The sequence below is a fragment of the Ammospiza nelsoni genome, chromosome 3, assembly GCF_027579445.1.
Source record: "Ammospiza nelsoni isolate bAmmNel1 chromosome 3, bAmmNel1.pri, whole genome shotgun sequence".
Classification (NCBI taxonomy): Eukaryota; Metazoa; Chordata; class Aves; order Passeriformes; family Passerellidae; genus Ammospiza; species Ammospiza nelsoni.
Window position 1 is genome coordinate 24,101,356 of NC_080635.1, and position 22,617 is coordinate 24,123,972.

The 22,617-nt window shown below is 40.8% G+C and overlaps 1 protein-coding gene across 6 annotated transcripts in view; it reads right to left on the bottom strand.

Moving 5' to 3' along the window:
* TRERF1 (transcriptional regulating factor 1) overlaps positions 1-22,617 on the bottom strand; it is a 100,101-nt gene that overhangs the window by 30,582 nt on the left and 46,902 nt on the right. For all 6 annotated transcript variants that reach the window (XM_059467567.1, XM_059467572.1, XM_059467570.1 and 3 more), the window contains one exon: positions 1,520-1,617. The gene's annotated coding sequence lies outside the window, so the exon portion shown is untranslated. The remainder of the gene's footprint in view (positions 1-1,519; positions 1,618-22,617) is intronic.

Consider the following 22,617-nt stretch of genomic DNA (forward strand, 5'->3'; position numbering starts at 1 on the left):
CAAACTAGCAGAACCATTGTGGTTATTCAAAAAGAGAAGGCTGATTTCTAAATAAAGACATAAACTGAATTTTGTTTAAGGAAGATACAATTTCATGAGTCCCAAAGAAACAAAGAAGGTTGCTTCAACAAATCTGATTATCTTTGCTGTCAGTGAATTGTTTCAAGGTACTCTGAAGGGTTTGGAGAACTGCAACAAAAGCAGGTATCACATTACTTCATAAAAATGGCAAACATAAAATGATGTGATTTCCTCACAATACTGATGAGAAATAAAAACAAAATACAAACCTTGACTTAAGGCCAGAAGGCACTTGAATTGTATATTCCATGACTAAGCGACTAAAAGCATACCAAAGACAGCACTAACTACAGGTGCTACTGTGACAAACACAGTAGTTTCATTTTTTTAATATTTGCTAATACCTTACTGCATATTAGATCAAGTGAAACTTCATTTGAAATCTCTTCAGCCAACCTGGATTTGCTGACTGCTATAGCTGAGACAACTTTCATCCCTACTGCCGAGTCCTACATCAAGGGCAATAATCTCAGATGCTTCCTGGAAAATAAACACATCCTATCATCAAAATTGTCTTTGAGTTCATATTTTAGTTTACTGCTATTCCCCAGCAAGATCCTGGTTCTGCAAACATGAAATGAACTTAGGACAGAGAGGGCAGCCCTCATTCAGTTATTGTATGTGGCTACATTACAACCTCTGGTCACTGCTGTTAATTTGGGGGAGAGGGGGAAATTTTCAAACATTAATCCATCAGCTATTGCTGTGACCACAGGCATGATAAACCTGCAAGTTTAGTTTAAGGTGAGCCCCCTTTTAATGCACTTAAGCAGTTTCTTCCTGACCTCTGTAGTGTTTACTCTTTGCTGAGTGCAATGCGATTGCCTATTTCTCTAAGTGGAAATGCTTCGAAACAGGCAAAGAACATATGCTAGAATTTGCAAAAACAGGCAAGGAGGAAACATCTTGAGAGAGATAAACAATCAAAAAAATCAAGCACAAGTAGTAGTATGTGGAAAATAGCATATGGCTAAGCTTTCAGTGGGGAGGGAACAGTTAGTTTTAGCCTGGTGTCTCCCCCAAAGGAGAGAGTTTTGAGAAATGCAGCTGCAGGACCCTCTGAAAAGTCCATCCCTCTAAAAAAAGCCATGTTGGTGCCTAGCAATGGAGCTAAGTCAAATCCAATGGCTAAAAAAACCTGACCACCATGGTTGCTGTTTCTTTTTTCCTTAAGTTAATGTCCTTTTGCTGCTATGAGACAATATAGCCAAAGTAGTCCTTTAAGATATGTGTGTCTATCTCTTGTGTCATATATATTGTGGAACATAAAACAATATTCTACTAGATGCACAGCCAACACACAACTAACCAGATCTGAGAAGTCCATCAATAAATTCACAGGGACTCAGAAGCCCAAACTTTGAAAAACTGTCAAAAAGCACTGAACCTGATTAAAGACAGCCTTCGAAAAACTGGACATAGGATGCTCTGACATTACCTGATTTTTGAGGATTTGTGAGATTCTTGTAACTTCTTGTGCTGTCTTTGCCATAACATGTCATGCTGCTTTCATTCTGTGATCTCAAAGTGACGTATCTAAACAAAACAAAAGAATGAAAATTAGATTTCTCCCACATGTGACTATCTCCCAGCACCAGCTTGCCCCAAAGCACGAGCAGATTTGTGACAATGAGTTTCCTATTGCAACACAACAAAAAACTAACTAACTTCTATTCAATAGAGTATCTCCAGGTTATTCTATCTTTTAAGTCACTATGGCAGAGGGCAACTATCAGCACTCCAACTCCTTTAAAGAACAACCAAGAATCCCTTTCCCTTACTGATTGTGAGAGACTGCTTTGTTGTCAAATCTCTGGGATGGATACAGACCTTCAAATTAGGGACTGAAATACAAGTAAGTGAATCTTTTATTCTTACTCAGCTTGGGGCCTACTGCAAAATGAGGAATGGGTTATGTTGATGCAATAAATAAAACAACATCTTGCCTCTATTGCAGGGACCATAAAGATTTCACAGCACCTCCTGCTGCTTTGACAGAACCCAGAGGCAAGGTGAATGCTCTCCCTGAGAGGAGATTTGCTGGCCCAGAGCTTGCAACCTACATGACAAGTATCACACAAACAAGTGAAGGTACAGCAACCAGGAAGGGAGGGATTAATGAAAGTCAAAGATGTGGGAGATACAATCAGGCTGTCACCTAGTGCAGAAGAGGTATCTAGACAAGGCATCTTAAATTACCTAAATGAAAACAACACACATGTTTTTGTCAATGCTGCTGCCTGGATGGCTTTGAGGGAAGGCCCTCAGCACCTGAGGGTGTCAAGAATGTTGGCTGAAATCACTGCGAGGCCACTCTACGTAATCCTTGAGAAGTCAAGGGGACTGGGGGACATCCCAAAGGATTAGAAGGTGGCTAATGCCACCCCATCCACAAGAAGAGCTTAAAGAGGGACCTGAGAAATTATAGGCCCATCAGCCATACTTCAGTCCCTGGAGAAAGTTCCAGGGGGTTATCACAAATCAGATGAAGTGAGTGATTGGGAAAAGCCAGCAGGGATTCACCAAGGGCAAAGTGACACAAGTGTGGAACTCCAACAGTGAGCCCAGTGCTGTTTAATACGCTGGTAAATGGTTTGGAAGACAGAATCAAATATACCTGATAAAGTTTGCCAATGATACCAAGCTAAATGGGGCAGCAGACCTTTCACCAGGAAGAGCCACCCTGCAGAATGCCTGAACAGGCTGGAAGAGTGGGCTAACAGAACCCTTATGGAGTAAAACAAAAACATGCAAGGTCTTCCAGACTGGACCAGATGGTCCTTGAGGAGCCTTCCAGCCTGGCATTCTGTGATTCTGTGAAACAGGCCTGGAAACTTGGGGTGCAATTCACAGCTCACTGATATCAGTGGAAAATGCTTCATCTGCATTGAGCTCTGCTGGGTTTTGGGAAGTCATTCCAAGCTTAAGAAGAAAATGTAGAAATTACCACAGATAACCTCAGTGACAGCCACCAACTTCATCTCACTGTCATGCTACATTCACTTTTAAAATTATTCTCTTAAAATCTCTGATAATGGGTCCCAAGCACTGTGATGCTGCGACATAGAGCAAGAAGCCACTCCCCAAGTCCAGCAGATCCTTGCACAGAACAAGTGCCCTCCCTTAGTTATCCAGCAAGGTGGGGGAGAAGAACCCAAGCAACTCCCTTGTCCTGCCCACTGCCAGTCTCTGCTTTCCCCTCCATCCTCCCCTCCCAAAAGCCCACAGAAAACAGCAGAGCGCAACCCAGACATGAACCCATCCAAGCAGGCACCATGAGAGAGAGCCCCTCACAAAGCCTGACCTGCCTAAAATGTCTTTCTTTAACAGAACACCTCAGCTGATGATCAATACTGGTAGCACCACATGGATTTCCTTGGATCTAAGTGAGTTTTTGATTACAACATTATCATGTTGAGCCCCAGTAACTAAAACCTGTGTGCACCCATGTCTTGAAAGAAACGTGAGCCGAAATTCATAAATTCATCACACACTTGCATCCTGTCTGCTCACAGTTTTTCTAGGCAAGTCCATGAATCTTTGTTGGAATAAGGTTTTAATAAACTCACATCTACTTAATGCTTTATCTGACTTGGTTTTCACACTGCCATTTAAACACCTCTAGGTTTATAAAAAGCATATTGAATCTTGTAACTGACCAGAAGTTGAGCACCAATTTTTTGTAAGAAAAAATATGCAGACACATGGAGAAAACCTGAGATTAACATCAGTGGAGCCAAGAGGGAAAATGTCAGGTTTTTTTGCCTCAGTTTAACACAGCTATTTAGAACCTGACAATATGTTTAAATTTAATTTTAAAAATATCTGCTACATCATGAGCCATGACCGAAGTCACAATATATAGTTTTGCTTTCTTTGCCATTTATCCATCTGCTCTGAACAAATGTTGCTACTATTAAGCCTAAAAATGCCAAAATATTGTGCAGACAAACCATTCCTGGTAGTTTCTTACAGAGGCTGGGCTGATGGACACTAGGAAAAACAACAACTGAGATACCCAGAAAAGCCCTTTCCTGTTTTTCATATTTGTTCTGGCTGCTTTTCCCACTGTATCACTTTCATCATTAGAGCTACAATACCAACCCTATGCAGGGTTACAGAAATTATCAGTTATGTGCAAAGGTCTCATACATAATTACACAGATAAAAAGTAAAACTTTGGACATTTCAGAGCCAGAGGTAGAGAACTGACGGCAGATAAATACTGAAAACAGTCCCAACATAATTAATGCAGGAACAAACAGTGCAGATGTTCATCAAATTTACAAATGAGATTTTAATTCTTTCCATTGAATTTTAACCACCATCTCATTTTTGAGGTTTAGATTAGAAAGCAATCTAACTTTATACTCCTTTGCCATATTCTTCAATTTTGCTTCCATCCCAGCTCTTAGATTTTGCATATAAACAAAGCACAATAAGGAGAAGCTGAGAAGTGAAGCCTACAGCAACATTTACAAATTAAGAGCTAAGTCAGAGATCAGCTATCCCATATACACAATATAAATTTTCAGTCTTCTCTCTTCATTAGGATTGATGACGCTGCTGGAAAATAAGGAGCACACAATACCTTTTATGGGAATGTAAAGCACAGATGAATTAGCAGAAAGAAAATGCAGCTGAATCAATTTCTCATCTCAAGATAGTAATGGAGGCAATTTCTTGAACTTTACTATGCTTGTAACATATTGATCAGCAAAGCTTCACACTGCAAGTTAAAGTAGGTATTTTCCCAGGAATGAAATGGAGGATGGCAGTAGAACTCAAGGTATCACACCAAAGACAGGAATTTTTTCCAGTCAAGTCACACTAATGAAAAATCAAAGTTCCCACGTTGCTTGCATATTATCGCAACACACGAGAGGAAGATTTATAGATGAGAGCTGAATTAGGCCTGCAGGAGCCTTCATAAAGCAAATTTAGTGACATGACAGGGGGAATGGTTTCTAATTGAAAGCAAGTAGGTTTAGATTAGATATGGGGAAGAAATCCTTTTCTGTGAAGGTAATGAGGCACAGGTTGCCCAGATAATCTGTGGCTTCCCCATCCCTGGAAGTGTTCAAGGCCAGGCTGGATGGAGCTCTGAGTAACCTGGTTTAGTGGAGGTGTCCTGCTGAAAAGCAGAGATGGACTCCCTCTGTCCGTGCTAGACAGCACAGCACAGCACAGAGAACCCCAGGGAGGCTGTGAGCACTGCACACCAACTGTGCAGCATTCCCCCAGCTCTCTCCACCTGCAGCTTAAAGGACTCATGTCTGGCCCCAGAGCAGACAACAGGGGATGCAGTACCATAAAGTCACCCCAAGACACCATGGCAGGCAGCTTGGAACTGGATGGTCTTCAAAGTCCCTTCCAACCCAAACCATTCTAGGATTCTGTGACTGTATGATTTACTTAAATGGCATTAACTGCTGTATTATTTGACATTAGGAACTTAACCAAGGTGTAACAATTGGGAACCCAGACCTTCTGCAGATGACCAGAGTACCCAAAACATGATTCTGAGAATATACCAAAGGGAAAAAAAAAAGCCATAGTATTGAAGAGCATAAATTGCTTGGTTATGATCAAACAGTGTTTAATTAGTTTTGAAGCAGGAAAGGGAAAAGTTAGCCATTGTAAGATAGAAACAGATAAGAACAACAACAGAGTATGTGTATTCAACAAGCAATATCAACAAAGACTGTAATATCAACTGGCTATATCAGCAACAAAATAATTACCAGTATCAAAATTATCACCATCAATCACATACCATTATTCCCATTAACACAATTATATCAGAGCAGAGTCTCTCCTCACATGCTGGAAGTCCTCCCTTAATCATCAGCCTGATTAATTTGTTCCCTTTCCCTGGTCCACGTGCAGCTTCTTGCCTGCACCTTCCTAGGAAAACTCTAGGAATTCAAATTCTCTTCTAAGGACAAGATTCTCCATGCATGCATAATTATTTTTATGTGCTCATTTCTGCATCTTTGAAATGCTTCAGGAATATTGCATGACATTTATTTTCAGAGAAAATGGCTTAGACAAACAAAGCATCTTACAGATGAGATGCTATTCCACAGATAGACTACAAATTCCAAAATTTATAGGTTTTTCATATGTAGGGTCCAAGGCTTCAGGTAACACATACAGTACAACGTGAGATCATGTTTAAAGTGTCTTTGATGTGGGGTTTCTGCTCAGCTTCATGCCCACCAGACAAAGCAAATGCTCTCACGAAAGGAGACAGTGACACCACAGGATAACCCATCTGCACCAAGTGCCTGCTCTCTGGTACTGGCCAGACAGCAGGGCTCAGCTTGGCCCATCCAGGAGAAAATTCCCCTGTACCTCCCACCACATAACCACTGCTTGTCCTCTCCTTATTGAATTCAGAGAGTGGCTGGCAGTACAGGAGCCCCAGAGCTGCTGAAGAACCCATCATCTTCCCCCTCCCAGCTCTCCTGTGCTCATCTCCTGCTCACCTCCTTGGAAAGACAGCAGATGCTCATGCCCCATCTCTTTTTTTGGTGACATTCATAATTTTTGCAGGTCTCCTTCCAGATCAAGGACTTCTGGTGGTTTTCTGTCACCCCATACTTTGTACTCTTCTCTTTTACAACACTTTATGGACTGGGGGAGGTGAAATGGGAGGCAGGGAGGACCAGAGCCACATATGGTATTGAAGACAGAGGAGCACCACACATTTATACAGCAGCACTTTCATACTTTCTCTTTTGTTTTCTGTTATCTCACTATCAAGTACTGACACCTGTTTTGTCTATCATTTCACTGCCATTTTTACAGGACAACAGCAAAGTCTCTTCCAGAGCAGTTAACACCTGGTGAAGCATCCATCAGGCATGAACAGTGACTGCCCTCCTCCTCCTCCTCCTCCTCCTCCATGCATGGCTTTCATTTATCTACAAGCAATTTCCTCCAGCATTTTATCATCCAATCATTCAGTACAGGGAGTTCTGCAACACATTTCAGCCAGTCCTTCTTTTCGTTATTCTTAATACCTCAAGCCCACACTCTTGCAAAATTTCAGTTTCTTACTTAAAACTATAGGGCAACTAAAACTGTTCAAACAAAATCATTGCCAAAAATGACATCAATAAACAACTCTGTTTCCTTGAAAAAACCTCAAACTATCATTTTCCTTTGCAAAACTACTGCAAAGCAGCCACTCTCCTAAAAGAAATTCCCCAATCACTCAAAAAAAACCCCCGTCTAAAGTGGACACTCCCCATAATGAGCTTTAGCCCTAATTGTTCCAATTTGGCAGCATTGGGAACACGTCACAGCAAGATCTTGTCAACAGCCTGATAACCTGACGTTTGGACCTCTCACTAATGTGCCAACCCTGCCCTAAGAAGATGGAGCAGGAGCTCCACAGCTCAGGAAACAGCACTATGAGACCAAAAAAAAACCCCAACCTCAAACAAATAAGCTGACAAACCTGAAAGTCTAACAGCTACTTCTTGGCTCCAGATCTTCCCAGCAGAAGGTGGGTGGGAAAAAAAAACCCCAACCCATCCCACTCCTCTGCAGACTGACTCCTATGCACTGCCAAGAATATTTTGAAAGACATAAAATGTATAATAACTTTTCAACGGAATATTAATTTCTGAATTGAAGGAAAACATCTTAAGGGCGAGTGGGTGTAAGGAATGATTCCTCCTCGGCACTGCCATGCTATTTATTAAAGGCTGCAAATACCCACAAGAATTCAGCTTTGGCCTTTGCACTGTACACTAACAAGCTTAGTTTACTGACATTCACAAAGCATATGAAGCTCTGCTTCAAATGATCCCTTTGAAAGAGACAATTACCAGACAACTGGAGATTGGATGACCATCAGAGCTAATTAAATTCTTAAATCCTGTTTGTATTTTTATCCATATCTTTCTCACCATTCTTGCTGAGCAGGGGAATGGGTTGGCTTGGGAGGCTGAGGGAACAAAAATATGCCTTTCCCACACCCCCATTCCCTTCCAGTTACAGATCTGTTTGGAACAAAACTTGAGACATTAAATCAATGCAGCCAGTGGTGGAATTCATCTTACTGTGACAGAAATATTCCATTTTCCCTAGCTTATATTTTAAATTGCTTTCTGATATACCAGGTTATTATTTTTTTAGCCTCTTTCGTTCCTTACATAATTAAATGCCACGCCATTCAGCTTTTACAATTACTTTTACCATTTTCAGAAGAACATTTCTCAACTTTCTATGAAGAATTTATTCCCCACAAGTATTAGCTCCACTGACTATTTTCTTCTTCATTACATTAAAAGCTCTTAGCCATCCCTGTAGTAATCTTCTCCTTAACACAGACTTTCCTGTAGGGTGGGTACTATGTGCCAATCCTCAGTTTCCTTTCTGAGAATTCCACATAACCAGAGGCAGCACAGAAGAGGGGAAAGGGCAGTGCTTTTTAATACCTCAGTGCCTTCAGCTGGCAGGCAAGGAAGAAGGGCCAGGCACAATTTATGGATACTTTTTTGTAACAAATTGAGATTTTGCATTTAATACTTGCAAAAATAACAACAATGCTCCCAGAAAGGTCTCCTAGGACCGTTTCACCCATTTGCCCTCCAGGTACAAACAGGCAGCCTCTGAATCTTTGAGTTCTGGCTTCTGTGATTGCTCTTCAAAGATGAGCTCAGTTTTGGAGCAGGTGTGTTCCCAGCCCTGTAACTTCACCTTCAAGGTACTGCCCACACTCAACGCAGGTCCAGCTGCACAACCCTCTCTAAAGCTTGCCAACTCTTAACAAAGCACACAGAAAACCCTAAAGAGGCACTTTATTGATACAGAAGTGACAAAGTAAACATGGATCATTCTGCAAGAAGCAAGTTCATCCTGCTTAATGCTTCTTTGAGAGAAAACAACCCCCCACAGATTAGAGTAATGCCTTCCTGGGAAGGATAAAGATAATTATTTGGTGAGAGGGGGTTTATTTGTTTCGGGGTGTCATTTGTTTGTTTTTATTTTCTGAACAACTGGGGGGGAGGTGAGATGAAGAACAGAAGAGCGAGGAAGAAAAGGGTCTTTTAAATAATTTAACAGCTAAAGCTTTATTTCTGACCAAAATGCCATCTTGATTCTTAGTAGAACAGGAGGAAGGAATTTTCAGTGAGTGCCTAACAAGCACCAGGGAAGAAACCTTCTCTGTGGCAGGCACAGTACACTACCACATCATCTTGTCTTGTGAATTATAAGGAGGAAACACTTTGAAGAGGATGATAAACTTGCTTGTCATCTCCGTCTCACCAACTGACCAAGAAATCTTTCAGGATTACTGAAATGTTACCAAGCATCACGCCTCCAACTGAAAGCAATGTATGCCTGACCTGCTCGTACTGTTTTGTTCTCTATCACAGACAGAGCTTGAATTATTGTCCCAGACAATGCAAGAGCCAAGGGGCTCTGCCCACATTTCCCCATGATCCCACTGGCACCCTGGCACAGTGTTTTGCATGAGGGTGGAGGAACTGGGGGCTCCACAAGAGTCAGAGGATAATGTCTCATTTCATGTCCCAGTTTTGTCTGAGGTCACAATGACCTGAATCTAGCATGAATTACACACAATCGTCCTCCAAGCAAGTGGATCTGCGCCAATTGAACCTCGTAAGTTTTGGTTGCTAGGAGGTAGCAGTGGACAAATTCTCAAGTCCTGTTTACTTAAGCCATTGAGGTTTCCTCTCTGGAATAACCTTCCACAGGCTGCCCACTGGTTTATCTCTCCTTGAGACATCAGACTAGAGCTAAATTCTGTGATTTCCCATCTGCTGTCATTTAGAGAAGCCTCTATGAATTATCTCTCCGAACAGTCTGCAAAAGACCTCCAACACCTCCAGAGCAAGCTCATATCTCTAAACACACCAGATAACACAATTAGCACAAATCCTGTTCAGAGAAGTCTTGCATTCAGACATGCTGTTGTTCAGATGGCCATGCACCAAGTTCTGCATCTCAAACCCCACAAGCCAGCACAGCAGACAGAACCTCAGTAACACTTCACAGAGCTTGCCTTAAATTTTCAGTCTGTTCTCTGTCCCTAAAAGATTTATCTCAATGGACATACAATATTTGTACATCAACATTTATTATCAACTGTTTTACATGGATATTAAATTTCAGAGTGTGCTATCTGGAAATCTTGGCTGCTCCAGATCATGCTTTTAAAGACTTACTCTATAATTCTCCTATCAGTTTGTAGGAGATGCATTTTTGTCTTCTGATTTAGGAACATATAAACAGATTTTTCATGGTTATCTTAGCTAAGATTGGACTTGGACTATTTATTTATTGCATTGTTTACGTGTACTGTGAGCCACCCAATGAGGAAATGGAGAAATAAAACCAACCTCCTCCTTTAGACCACATCATTTCTGACACCATTTCTACTCAGAGATCAGCTCAAGTTTTGTTTGTTTTATGGAGAAAGAAAGTAAGCAAACACAGACTTCAGTTTTTCATCATTTACTGAACCTATGGCACACCAGACTCATTTTTCATCAGGCCTCAGACTCAAGCTGAAATGCTAATTAGAGACACAAAGAAAAGGTAATGCTTTTCCAATAATTAGTAGGCAAGCAATTCTCAGAACAGTGTTATCAGATTTATCACAGGATTCTGGAAAGATGGTGATGCTGACACACATGGTTGTGGTTTCTCTTCTGTTCACTTTTCATTTACAGCAGATACAAACCTCTGGATTATCTACTCATGGGGATGGATTGTGAGTTGATGTTAAAAAAGCTAAAAGAGGAGGTAAAACAACTTCAGTAGAGATGAAAGGTGAGAGACATTGAAGTGTGCTGATCAAATCTGTCTAGTCCTGGTCTGCCTGCACTTAGCTCCAATGGCACACCCTGCACTCCTGCCAGGGAAACACCATTATTCCTCCTGGCCAAACCATAGCCTTTACCTTAGGCGTGGGCTGCAAAACTTGCACAGCACCAGGGCGCCTGAACAGCCTTCCCCCAAAACTGCATCCCAGGGAGGACAGCACCAACCTGCATGAGTGCCAGGTAGGTGTTCAACAGCAGCTTCATCTGATAAAGATTCCAAGCAGAGACCTCCCAGGTAGGGTTACAACGCTATTAAAATATTTTCTCCTATGTATGAACAACCTTACATTTGTTCCTTTATCTTGCAATGGAGAATTCTTATTACTATTCTTCAGTTAAAAGACAATAAGAATGGATAACATATAATGAAGGCACTGCACATATGATTTAAAGTTGCCTCTGAATACCTAATGCACAAAGATTTGTTTTCCTTCAGATGCCAAGAATCAGCCTAGAACAACAGTAATATGATTTTGGCTTGTACAAAACAATGTTTTATTTTTTTAATAGGCAATGGTCCTACATTAAAAAAAATAAATTAAATCCAATTGTCCTTATGGGAGATTTGAAGACAAGCCTTCTGGAAAAGCAGTAACTGCACAAGACAAAAGATAATCAAGAGTACTGTTTCTGTCATATTCTTAGCCTTTCTGGACTGCAAATTCAGGCTACGAGAAAAGTCTGTATCAGATGCTGTACCAGATAACAACAGCATTAAAATCTACATCTTTGCAAAGAGTTGAGAATTTCAGTAAGCCTAATTTTAATTTTTTTAAATTTTTTTTTAATATTGAGAACCCCAGTATAGATTTGATTTTCATTTTAGTTTTTTACAGGGCCTTGCCTTGGAGAAGACCATTTCACAGGAAAATCTTAAGACATTCTTTATCTCATCTTTCCCTTTATTAATGTCTCTGGTAATGCAGGACCCAGATCAGTTTATGCAGTCTCATGTGACCCTACTGGTTAATTTTCCAGCAATGCCAAGCTATGTCAAATGCTGCATCTCTCTCCATTTTCTACATTAGTTTAGCCAGTGGCCTGATTTCCACTGGGATAGAGATAATTTTCTTTCTGGTAGCTGGTACAGTGCTGTGTTTTGGATTTAGGATGACAGGGAATACCATCCCTCACATTTCAGTTGTTGCTAAGTAGTGCTCACTCTTAGTCAAGGACTTCTCAGTTTTTAATGCTTTGCCAGTGCAGAGGTGCACAAGAAGCTGGCAGGGAGCACAGCCAGGACAGCTGACCCGAACTGGCCAAAGGGATATTCCTTACCACAGAACATCATGCCTGTATACACCCTGGGGAGAGGATCACTGCTCAGGGACTGGCTGGGCATGGGTAACTGGGTGGGGAGCAGCTGTGCTGCACTACTCTTGTCCTTCTCTCTCTTTTTGTTATCTCCCTTTTCCTTGCAGCTATTTTTATTTTATTTTATTTTAATTATTAAACTGTTCTTATCCCAAACCATGGGTTTTACCTTTTCCGATTCTCCTCCCCATCCCACTGGAGTGTGGCTGTGTAGTACTCAGCTGCTGCCTGAGGTTAAGCCATGCCACCACATCTAGATTCAAGAATGGACTGACATTCCTCTGCCCACTGAAAGCTTCAGCTGCAATCTCATTAAATCCAGAATTCTCTCTTGCAGAATCCTCCCTGAGTTCTGCAAGGCTAAAATGGTCTTAATAGACCAATTGCAATGCCTTGTTCCTTTGAGATCTCCTGCCCTTTTCCAGAAGAGAGATGGCACAGTCATCTTCCTTCAGAGAGACCTTGAATTACCAGATTTTTCTGACACTTTCTGAAGCCCTGCAAGTGTGAGCCATCACTCCCCAGTGCCCTTCTGACACACAGATAATTGTTTTCTCCTCAAAAACTATTACAGTGGTTTTGCACAATACAAACACCTGTTGAAAACAGGAGTGCTGGTCTGGTGTGCCTTCCACAGCCACTCCAGCCTCCTCTTTTTTTCCCTGGTGTACCAGCAGAAACCACAACCCAGGAGTGCTCTCCTTCCCCACAAAGACATCCAGAACTGATGATGAATGGAGAAGATCTTTCTGTGTTTGTGCAAGAAGAAAAACACCTCTCTGGTACTCTGTGCACAGGCAGTGCTGAGGCAGCTGGTCATGCTCTCTACATTGATCAGCAAACCACAGCACAAGTACACAGCAGAGTCTTGAGATCCATTTGATAAATTATTATGTCCTTATTTCCAATAGATACACCTGCTCTTGTCAAAAAAACCTGACCATGAATTTCAGATGATTTATTCACTTGTGTGAGCTATGAAGTCCTGAACTGAAAAATATTTCTTACAGTAAAACATACAGGACTAGTAATTTTCTCTAGACAACACAGGACTACTTAAAACGTGAAATCCTGAGATGGACAGATCTTAGACCTCTCTAATTCAAGGTTTCTGGTGAATCTCGTGAGAAAGAGGTGATTTGGCAATCCCCACAGATGTCCATCCTTTTCAAAGCACAAATACCAGTGCAGTCTGTACAACTTCTCCAGTGGTAACAGACATGCAGTTTCACTCTACTCCACATGCAGTCTGTGCCTGCATGACTATTCTTACATCTTTATGGGGTTACACAGTCCATTCAACCCAAGACAAAAATGGAACTGTAACTCTGTGGACATGACTTCACTGGTCTGCTGTCCCAGGCACAGACCTTTCACACAAGCACAAGAGTGGTGTATTTTATATGCCCACAATAACAGAACACTGAGCCACTGAGAGGCTTCTGGTTTGTGTTACCTGAACAATTTCTTATATTTTAAATCACCATCACCTACTTCTTCCAGATTTCACTTCTATCTCTCAGCTTCAATAAGCTCTTAACACGATGATGCTCAATGAAAACAGGATCTTTGGCAAGACTTTGGTAAGTAGGTTCATTTCCATTTCAATTTTAGCCATATCCTCAAATGGATAAATCGCCTCAGTTATTATCAAAAGGAAGTTGCGCTGGACTTGAGAATGCCACAGTTTCCAGGGAGTTCCTGACGCTCACAGGGCAGTTATAATCTGCTTTGTTTCTAATAAGCAAGGTAAGCAAAGACCCTCACAGCTCCCACTCCTAAATCTGGTGAAGCAGCAAGAAAAGAGTTCTTGCCATCCCCACCAGGTGCTTAAAAAAAAAAAATCAACATCCATGTGAATCAAGTAACTTGCCAAATGATTCATGGCTGTCATCTCTGAACAAAAAATTACCCTGTCAATATGCAGAATAAAAAAATATAAAAATTATGCTGCAGATGATTAGAGCAAAATGCATGAGTATTATGGATTCTGAACCTTAATGGATGACAGACTTGCTGCATCTCCTTAACATTGGGAGAAAAAAATATATCTTTTTGGTGGCATAGCACCAGCCTTTGCAAAGAGGGTAAAAATAACATGCAGCACAAGAGACAGGAATCCAACACATTAGGTAATCTGTGATGAGAACTCTATGATTAAAGCAGATAATATGAAACTAGTTAACTAAAAAAATCCCCAATGAAACACCCATTTACAGATCAAAAGAATACCTGCCTATGTGTTTCAAATTAAAAACCAACCGGAATGACAAGTATTTGCCATTTTAAAATAAGCAAAGAACCAGATACACAAGATGATCTGGATTTGCCCACCCTCTTAGACACATTGGGTTTTAACATTTACAGAGTGCTGAAGCAAACACCCCACCGCTTTTATCTGGATTTGATGTTGCATTTGGCACAAAACTTTCATGTTCAAAAAGAGACTTGGCTTGACAGCAGATGGAGTATTCCATTAAAACATGAGTGGCAACATGTGCCCACCCTCCCAGTCAAAAGCAGAAAACCACTTCTCAGGAATATCTGCCCATAGATCACAACATGCTCACACCAAGCTTACTCACAAAATATTTTTTCCGTGCTCTTGTCCAAAACTGTTCTTCTTGATAAGTAAATTCTGTAACTATTTTTTTTTAATAAAGAAAAAAATTAAATAATGAAACAAAACAAAAAATTCCCCAGCCTCAAGAATTCATTTATCCAGAAAAGTGTATGGAAACACTAACAGCAAGAAGTGATTTCAAGTTGAGGGTAGGTAGAAAGAAGAGAAGCTTCATTCACTTTATAAAAAAGATATGTGGTAATATTAAAAAAAAGAGAGTAAGACAGAGGGTACATTAATTATGATGGTTCTGTGGTTCTCCTGGATTTCAATTAGAAACCACTTTATTTACAGCTCTTGGCTCAGCAGCAGGCAACCCAATGAGAACATTTTTTATGGTGCAGTTTCTAATGCAAATAAAAGTAAAGGCAACCCTAGAGTGGTTTGCTAACTTACATAATGAGACAGGAAACAAATGGTGCAAGTGAATAACGATCATGTCAAATGCATTTAGAAAGACCACAGGACTAAAATAATAAATTCTCTGACAAGTACATTTACCTCAAAGAACTATCTAACAAAGTTCTTCTTCCCCCTATAAATATATAAACACTTTCTCCTAAGATCTCATTTTAATAATAATTTAAATCTACATTCCACAAAAATACAAAGTTGAACCCATTCTCTCCACTCCCAAACCAAGAAGCGACCACTAGACATAAAAATGTGTCTTTTCTGCTCAGAAAGATCACATTTACTGACTTCAACCAGACTGAAGCACAGTTCTAAGAGGCAAAGCTGGGACCTGCCCAGGCACCCCTTTTGCACTGTTTGCAGCAGCACACAGGGAGGTGAAAGGAATTGTAGGGAAACTCCTGTGGTTTCTCCCACAAAATCCATATGTGGGAGAAACTAGCGTACACAAGCAGGCAACATGCAACTGAATTCTCCCCAAAAATGGCTGAAATGTCTCCCTGAAACCGGGGCAGGATCACCAAGGACTGACCTCACGCGTTCCAGCCACCAACTCAACTCTGTCACCACAACCCTTTTGGTGACAGGGCTGAGGTGCAGCCCCTCACAGATGGCACTGCTCCCTCCTCAGATGCCAGCAGCCCAGGCTGCAGTGACACCACCCTCACCCTTCCACCCCTCAGTTCACAGTTTACAGCCAGAAACAACCCCCAACCCCAGGAATGAACAGCAGATCTGTCTGCTCAGAGGGCTCACACAGACTCAGATTATTTCTCTCACAGTTTCCGCTTCCCAGAGGACCTCATCCAACAGCCTTGTTCAACTCATTATGCTTTTATTCAACATGGAACATCATAGAGGAAAATTCCTGCAGTCATTTCTTATTTAATTTTTAAAATGGAAACAAAATAAATTTTGCCTGGTTTAATAGCACTTTTCCAAATTATTCCACATAAAGAACTTTCCATCTTTTCAAACTCACACAGTTGTGTCAAACACTTGCATGCTCTGTCAAAAGATACTCCCCTCCCTGGCTTGTTGGGTCACTTAGGAAAGAACCACCTACATTTTGGGTACCATTTGACACAACACTTCAAAGGAGTTTCTAATACATAGAAAATGCCTGTCAGCAGCACAGGAGGGATCTACCTGTACACAGATGCTCATATGCTAGTGAGCACTTCACTGAAAGCAGTGAGATATATGTGTTAATTTCTGCAACTCATATGACTAGAGAACTACAGTTTCAATCTGTTTTATGCTCTTATCAGAGAGAAGATTCTAGAAACCATCTTGTATTGCTGTCATTTACAAAGGCCTGCATTTAGAAGAGCAAGAAATGCAGATCTTTATTTCTTTAAGATGTAGCATTCCTTTAAGTCTGTAAAAAACACTTTACACTGGGCAAACTATTTAAACAGGTCTTCCAACCAATGCCTTCATTGTCACCCTCCAAAGATGCCCTGCCTGGTAACTGTGGGTACAACTGTGCAACTTATACCACCAACACCCTGGCTGGCTCATGTCTCCAGGTTTCCTCTACAGCCAGTATAAAAAGGGAGAAAACAAAAAAAAAAAAAAAAGAAAATGCAAGGAAACATTTCTAGAAGAGAATGTGACCAGAGCACTGAAATTCAGTTTCTGCTGAGCTGCCCTAAAGAAAAGACCCTTTGTCTCTTCTGATTGCAAGGACAAGTCAGTTGTCTAAGGAAATTAGCTGGTCCAATCAGAAGTGTAAACTTAGGACAACTCAGAACATTCCATTATTGATACTTCTGTCTTTTGAAATAAACCGCAACAGCAGGAAGTTCAGTTAAGCCTTTTTTACAGCTATCCATTATCAGCATCTTAGGGACATCATCTTGTTTGTAGAGGGGCTACAGCATGTTGTTAATGAAGACAAGGTTGGAGGAAAGCAGACTGTGATGAGGCAGATGCAACTGGTACAAAACACAGAGGAGGGAAAACTCTCGGCCAGGCAAACATCAAAGATCCAATACTTTCCTGTTGTTGTGCTAGAGATGGATCACAGGAGAGCCACCTCTGGAATTGTATTTAACACTGAAACACCTCAAACCCAGCCAGCTGACAGCCCCCAGACACACAGAGCTGCCCACCCAGAGCAGACCACCTCAAGAGGCGCTTCCATCGGTGACGGAACGTGCCAAAGCGCCGTGTGCGCCGCCAGGCCAGAGAACCCCTGTGCACAGAGCCCTGCTCACTGGGCAGCATCGCCAGGAAAACAATTCACCAGCATCTCAGCAGCCCTTAAAGCTGCTGTCATGCCTGAAAAAAAGAATCCTAATGCACAGTACCACTCCCACAAAAAAGAGATTGAGCTTGTTCTTATATAAGTATGTATATTATTTAACACTCAAAACCAACAGTTCCATCACATCTATGCAGAACCAGACGTGGTGAAGAGCTCAGAGTGGGAAAAAAACAAAGCAATTTCTACTCTATTGTATCCATCCATTTTGTTTGTCTCAGGGCAAGTCAAGGGCCCTCAACACGGTCCAGAACAAGGACCACTGTCTGTTTTCTTTTCCTTCCTTTGTTGTCACACAGGGTGACTGATGCAAGTAGGTGTAAGTATAATTCACACGGTATTTGCATCTATTAGCTGTTATCTCCTAGGACATTATCTTTTGGATCTGGGAAAACATGATCACAAAACACCTTAAAGGTGAGATAAACAAATGCACACCATGATCTCCAGGCAAACAATTGTTTCTGCTTTTGTGGTCACCTGAACAAGTTTTGCTCTTCCTCGGATTAAACAAACACACGCCTCCAAGATGCAAGTGTTGCTTCTGAGGTAGATGTGAAAGAGAAGGCCTAGGTGACAAAAATAACTTTCGAATAGATGTTAGTATATTCACATTGCAAAGAACATAAAAGGAGGCAGGAAGCAGGGGAGGGAAGTGTCTCTCTCATATCATATTTAAGTGACAGTACAAGTAGCAGGGACTTTTTTTCCCTGAACTGCTCACAGATATGGGACCATTGCATAATCTTCAATAATCCTGTAAATTCTATTCACATCTTTTCTGAACATTACAGGAATTCACAGAATTAAGAGCAAAAATCATGATTTTTTTCCCCTGACATCACTCAAAAGAAACAGATGCAAAATAGAGCAAGTTTTCCTGTTAAAACAGCTTCGTCCTACTTTATGGACTAGTTATTCCAAACTCTAACCACCTCCCCTCACACAGAATATTATGTAGTGCTAAGAAGCTTCTCCAGTCACCAGCCATGTTTTGCACAGTAGGTATAAACAAGCTGGTTTATTGCAAACAGAAATCCATACACATGCAGAGGAGTGTTAGAGCTGCCTCATGGAAGTAGGTATGCCTGTGTATCCCAAGCTTAAACTCACCTGGGTAAGCAGCACTGGGAAAGGACACTCAAAAGAAAGGAGAAGAGGCACAATTTGGTGTAGAACTGGAAAAAAGAGGGTGAAGGAAATGAATGCATACATTTTTGAAATTTTGCCCTGGTAAAATCTTGGAGAAGAAGAATTTCAAATGACATTTCTGCAGATACAGAGATAAAAATCTCTAGAGATGTAATGTGAAAAGTTATTTAAAACAAGAACAAATTTAATTTGATAGTCAGCCTTTCAGTCAGCCTATTTTCTGCACTCCAGTGAGGGCAATGGCGGAAAAACATTTAAATCTTATAAAGTAATATGGAGAAAGGAATTTTTTGTTTCAGAATGTATTATAATTAAAACCACATAGAAAATATCCTTCAAGGTTACCAACCCTCAGTGGCATCTTACATGGTCTGCCTGGCAAGCATGTATCCAATAAGCAAGTAATTCAGTGCCAACAATATAAAGACAAAAGCAAGTCAGATTCAATTTTACTTGAAGATGTGGCTTTCTAAAATACCAGAGAGAAAAGAAAGGCATTCCTGCAGTGAAGAGACAGTTGGGGCTTTGCATGGCATACTTCAAGAGCAGCAACATATAGCCTTTGTTGTATCAAAAACCTTGAACCTTTTCCAAACAGTCCTTGTTCTCTGACTATTTTTTTTACCTGATGTCTCTCCTAGCTTTTCATTATATTTCTGATGGTTCTTCAGTTTCACAACATCATCCTGGAGGACTTTTTAAAAATAAACCCAGAATTTGAATCAACATACTCCTTAGTCGCGTCCAGGCCCCTTTGCTATTTTTTATACCAGTGCTGCCTTACCCCAAGCAGTCCCTGAGCAGATGCAACCTGTGCTCTCCACCCAGCTTCACTACTCAGTTTGTGTTCCTGTAAACATCCAGCTCAAGAGAAATAATGATTTCCATTTGAATTTAACTTCCTCTGAAGTGCCTGATGTGTCCTTCACAATCAGTTTTCTTCACCTGGTCAACAGTAATCTACTATAATCTATTGTGCAAGTTTCCAAACCTAACTTATTCAGGTTCAGAATGACTTGAAAGGCCATTAAATGCACCAATGACATTGATGTGTTTTCCTGATTCAAGTTATAGACAGGAACAAAAATGCCTAGAAATGCTTTAGTTCACTCTCCTGCAAAGTTTGGAATAAACTTCTTTGCAATTTTGTAGAAAAGCACACTACAACTTTTATGCGCAAGTAATTAGAAATTACACACACTGGAAAAGTAATTTAGAAATAACACACACTGGAAAAATATTTTTGAACACATAAGAAAGTACATGGTACTTCCATGGTTTCTGAAATGAAATTCAGTATTAGAAGTTTCCAGTCAGATCAGCTTACTGTGCCTCCTCCACAATGTTACCCCCTCACACCACAGCTTCCAGGGCAGAGCTCATGGTGCTGTTTGGGTGTACAGATGTGTGTGTGCATCCCTGCACATCTGTGTAGCATCATTTTCAAAGTGTCTCTGAGGAGGCATGTTTACTTCTTCCTCAGGGGAAAGCCATGGACTGGAAAGAATAAGCTCTTCAGTATTAAGTTATTTAATACTTCAATGGTGTAACAGATTAAAAAAACCAAACATAAACTGAAACTTACACAAAGACCTTTTCTTGCAGTAGTTTTAAGGCAGAACCAAAATTCATTTACGTCAATGAAGCCCTGAAAGTGAAATCTACATAACTGGGTCAGAAACTGTGTCCTAGGGAGAAGAGCTGTTATTCCTTAACTCCTGAGCTTCAGAGAAACTTTAGGAAAGTTTCTTTGTAATGTTTCCTTCAACAGATGCCAAATCATCCTCATATATTGCCATCTTACCCTAACCCAAACAGAACAGGCAAAAGGGAACCAAAGCCCTGCTCACAACCACAGATGCTGGGAGATCAGTGGTGTGAGTTACAAAGGCTCCCCACCACTTGCCTTTGTAGTGTCAACTTGAAAAAGATAAACTGGCATTACTGGGTAAACTTAGTTCTAGTCAAAAGCCTGGCAAGCCCCACATGACAGGCAGGACAGAAACACACATTTGCAAGCCAGGGCAAAAGAGCATCTCTGTTAAACACCATAGGGACTGAGGTCTCTACCTTGACAGCAGAGTAACAGCACTCGCCGGGCCGGTGGCAAGATGGAAGAAGTGTGACATTTCTTGAGGGTTCCAATATTTTTATAAGACATTTAAAACACAGAGAGATGCCATGGCTTTGAGCGATATGTATGGAACAAGGCAGGTGGGGAAAAGCTGGGGAGCTTGGTGCAAAAACCAAACCACACTCACCCCACCCCAACACCCCAAAAATCCCAACCACAGTTTTCCTTCAGGTAGAAAATTATAAAGAAGGATAATTTCAAACTATTTCAAGCAACAGTAAGACAGAAAGAGTTCACTGCATTCAAAACCAAATGAGCCTATGCAAAGATTTAGGATGTAACAAAAAAGGCTGGAGCAAGAGTGTCCTGAGGGTGGAAGAGCTATAGACTTGGTACACACAGCTCTAATATTTCTGACAAAATAAAATTTTCCAAGCCTAGTTTCTCCAACAGATAAACACTTCCATACTTTTCTCTTTGCTGTTAATGGGTACTTTTGGCTTGTTAACCTAAGTATGGATTCAAGTGCAATGGGAATTGCACTTGAAACAATATTTGAAAAAATCCTTCTATGCTACTAAGAAAATTGAGGTTTATTAGGGAGAGCATGCATGGAGATTTGAAAGCAGCAGAGAGACACAGAAAATGCATGAGAACAAAACAAACAGCTTTCCAAAACAGGGGTCAAGGGAGGGATGCCCTCAGCTCTAAAGCAGGATAGCAGTGTGTCATATACACCTGAATGAACTGAAAAACACGAAGGCAACACCTTCTCTCCCTTCCCCATCAAAAATCTGAACAGCTAAAATCCCACAGATGACAAAATGTACAGTTGTTCAAAACCAGAGAAGACTGGAAAGAATTCTAGATGAACCATGCAAGGCCAGACCAAGGGGCAAATTAAATCTACTGCAGATCAATAAAAAGCAAAGTGCATTTAAATGAAAAATGTGAAGCACTCAAAACTGATTGTTGGGTTTAACAGTTCTGGAGTAACTCAATATTTGAATCAAGTGTTTAGCAAATAAAGGAAACACACTGCTAGATACACAAGGATACAACTTAGAAATATCATTTTTTTTCCATTTTCAAGATGAAAGCATTCACATGATTATCTAAAGGATAAGACGTACAAGACTGTTGTGCCACAGCATAAATCAGAAGCGTGTTCTCCATCAGAGTGCTGTGTTCAGCTCTTATCATCTGATCTCTTCTTGAGATAGCAGATGTAGTAAAAGCCTCAGAAAATGGGGACAAGAATAATTTGGAACAAAGACATATTTCTGTAGAGAAGGAAATGGAGAAGCTTGAAGCAACCACACTAATGGGAAATGAATAAAACTATTGAGGATGCAAAAAAAAAGGAATTGTGGTAAAGGCAACAGTGCTCTTATACACTCTTGTCAGGCAGAAGCAAAGGCATTTTTTTAAACAGCAATACATTTAGAGCTGCTAAAAGGAAACATATGTTTTTTTAGTTGGTTTGGTTCCGTGGCAAGGCTCTGTTGATCTAGTTTTATTTTGTTTATATTCAACATTCAACAATATTTTGCCACAAGCTACGACGAAGATCTCCAAAAGATTCAGAGAAAGACTAGAATTTTATGAAAACTAGTAATCTGCTTTATGTAGGGAAAAGATCAGAAATACCAATCTGTCCTCTGTATTTGTAGGAATTAAGATTTTTAAGGTACAGGACCAAGCTGACAGAAAATACACAGCATTTCCCCTTTGGGCCTTGAGCATAACCAGCTACCTTAGAACAAGGGACACGTTAAGAGTGTTGGAGACAGCCCTGGCAAGCAGCAGGCCAAGGACACCC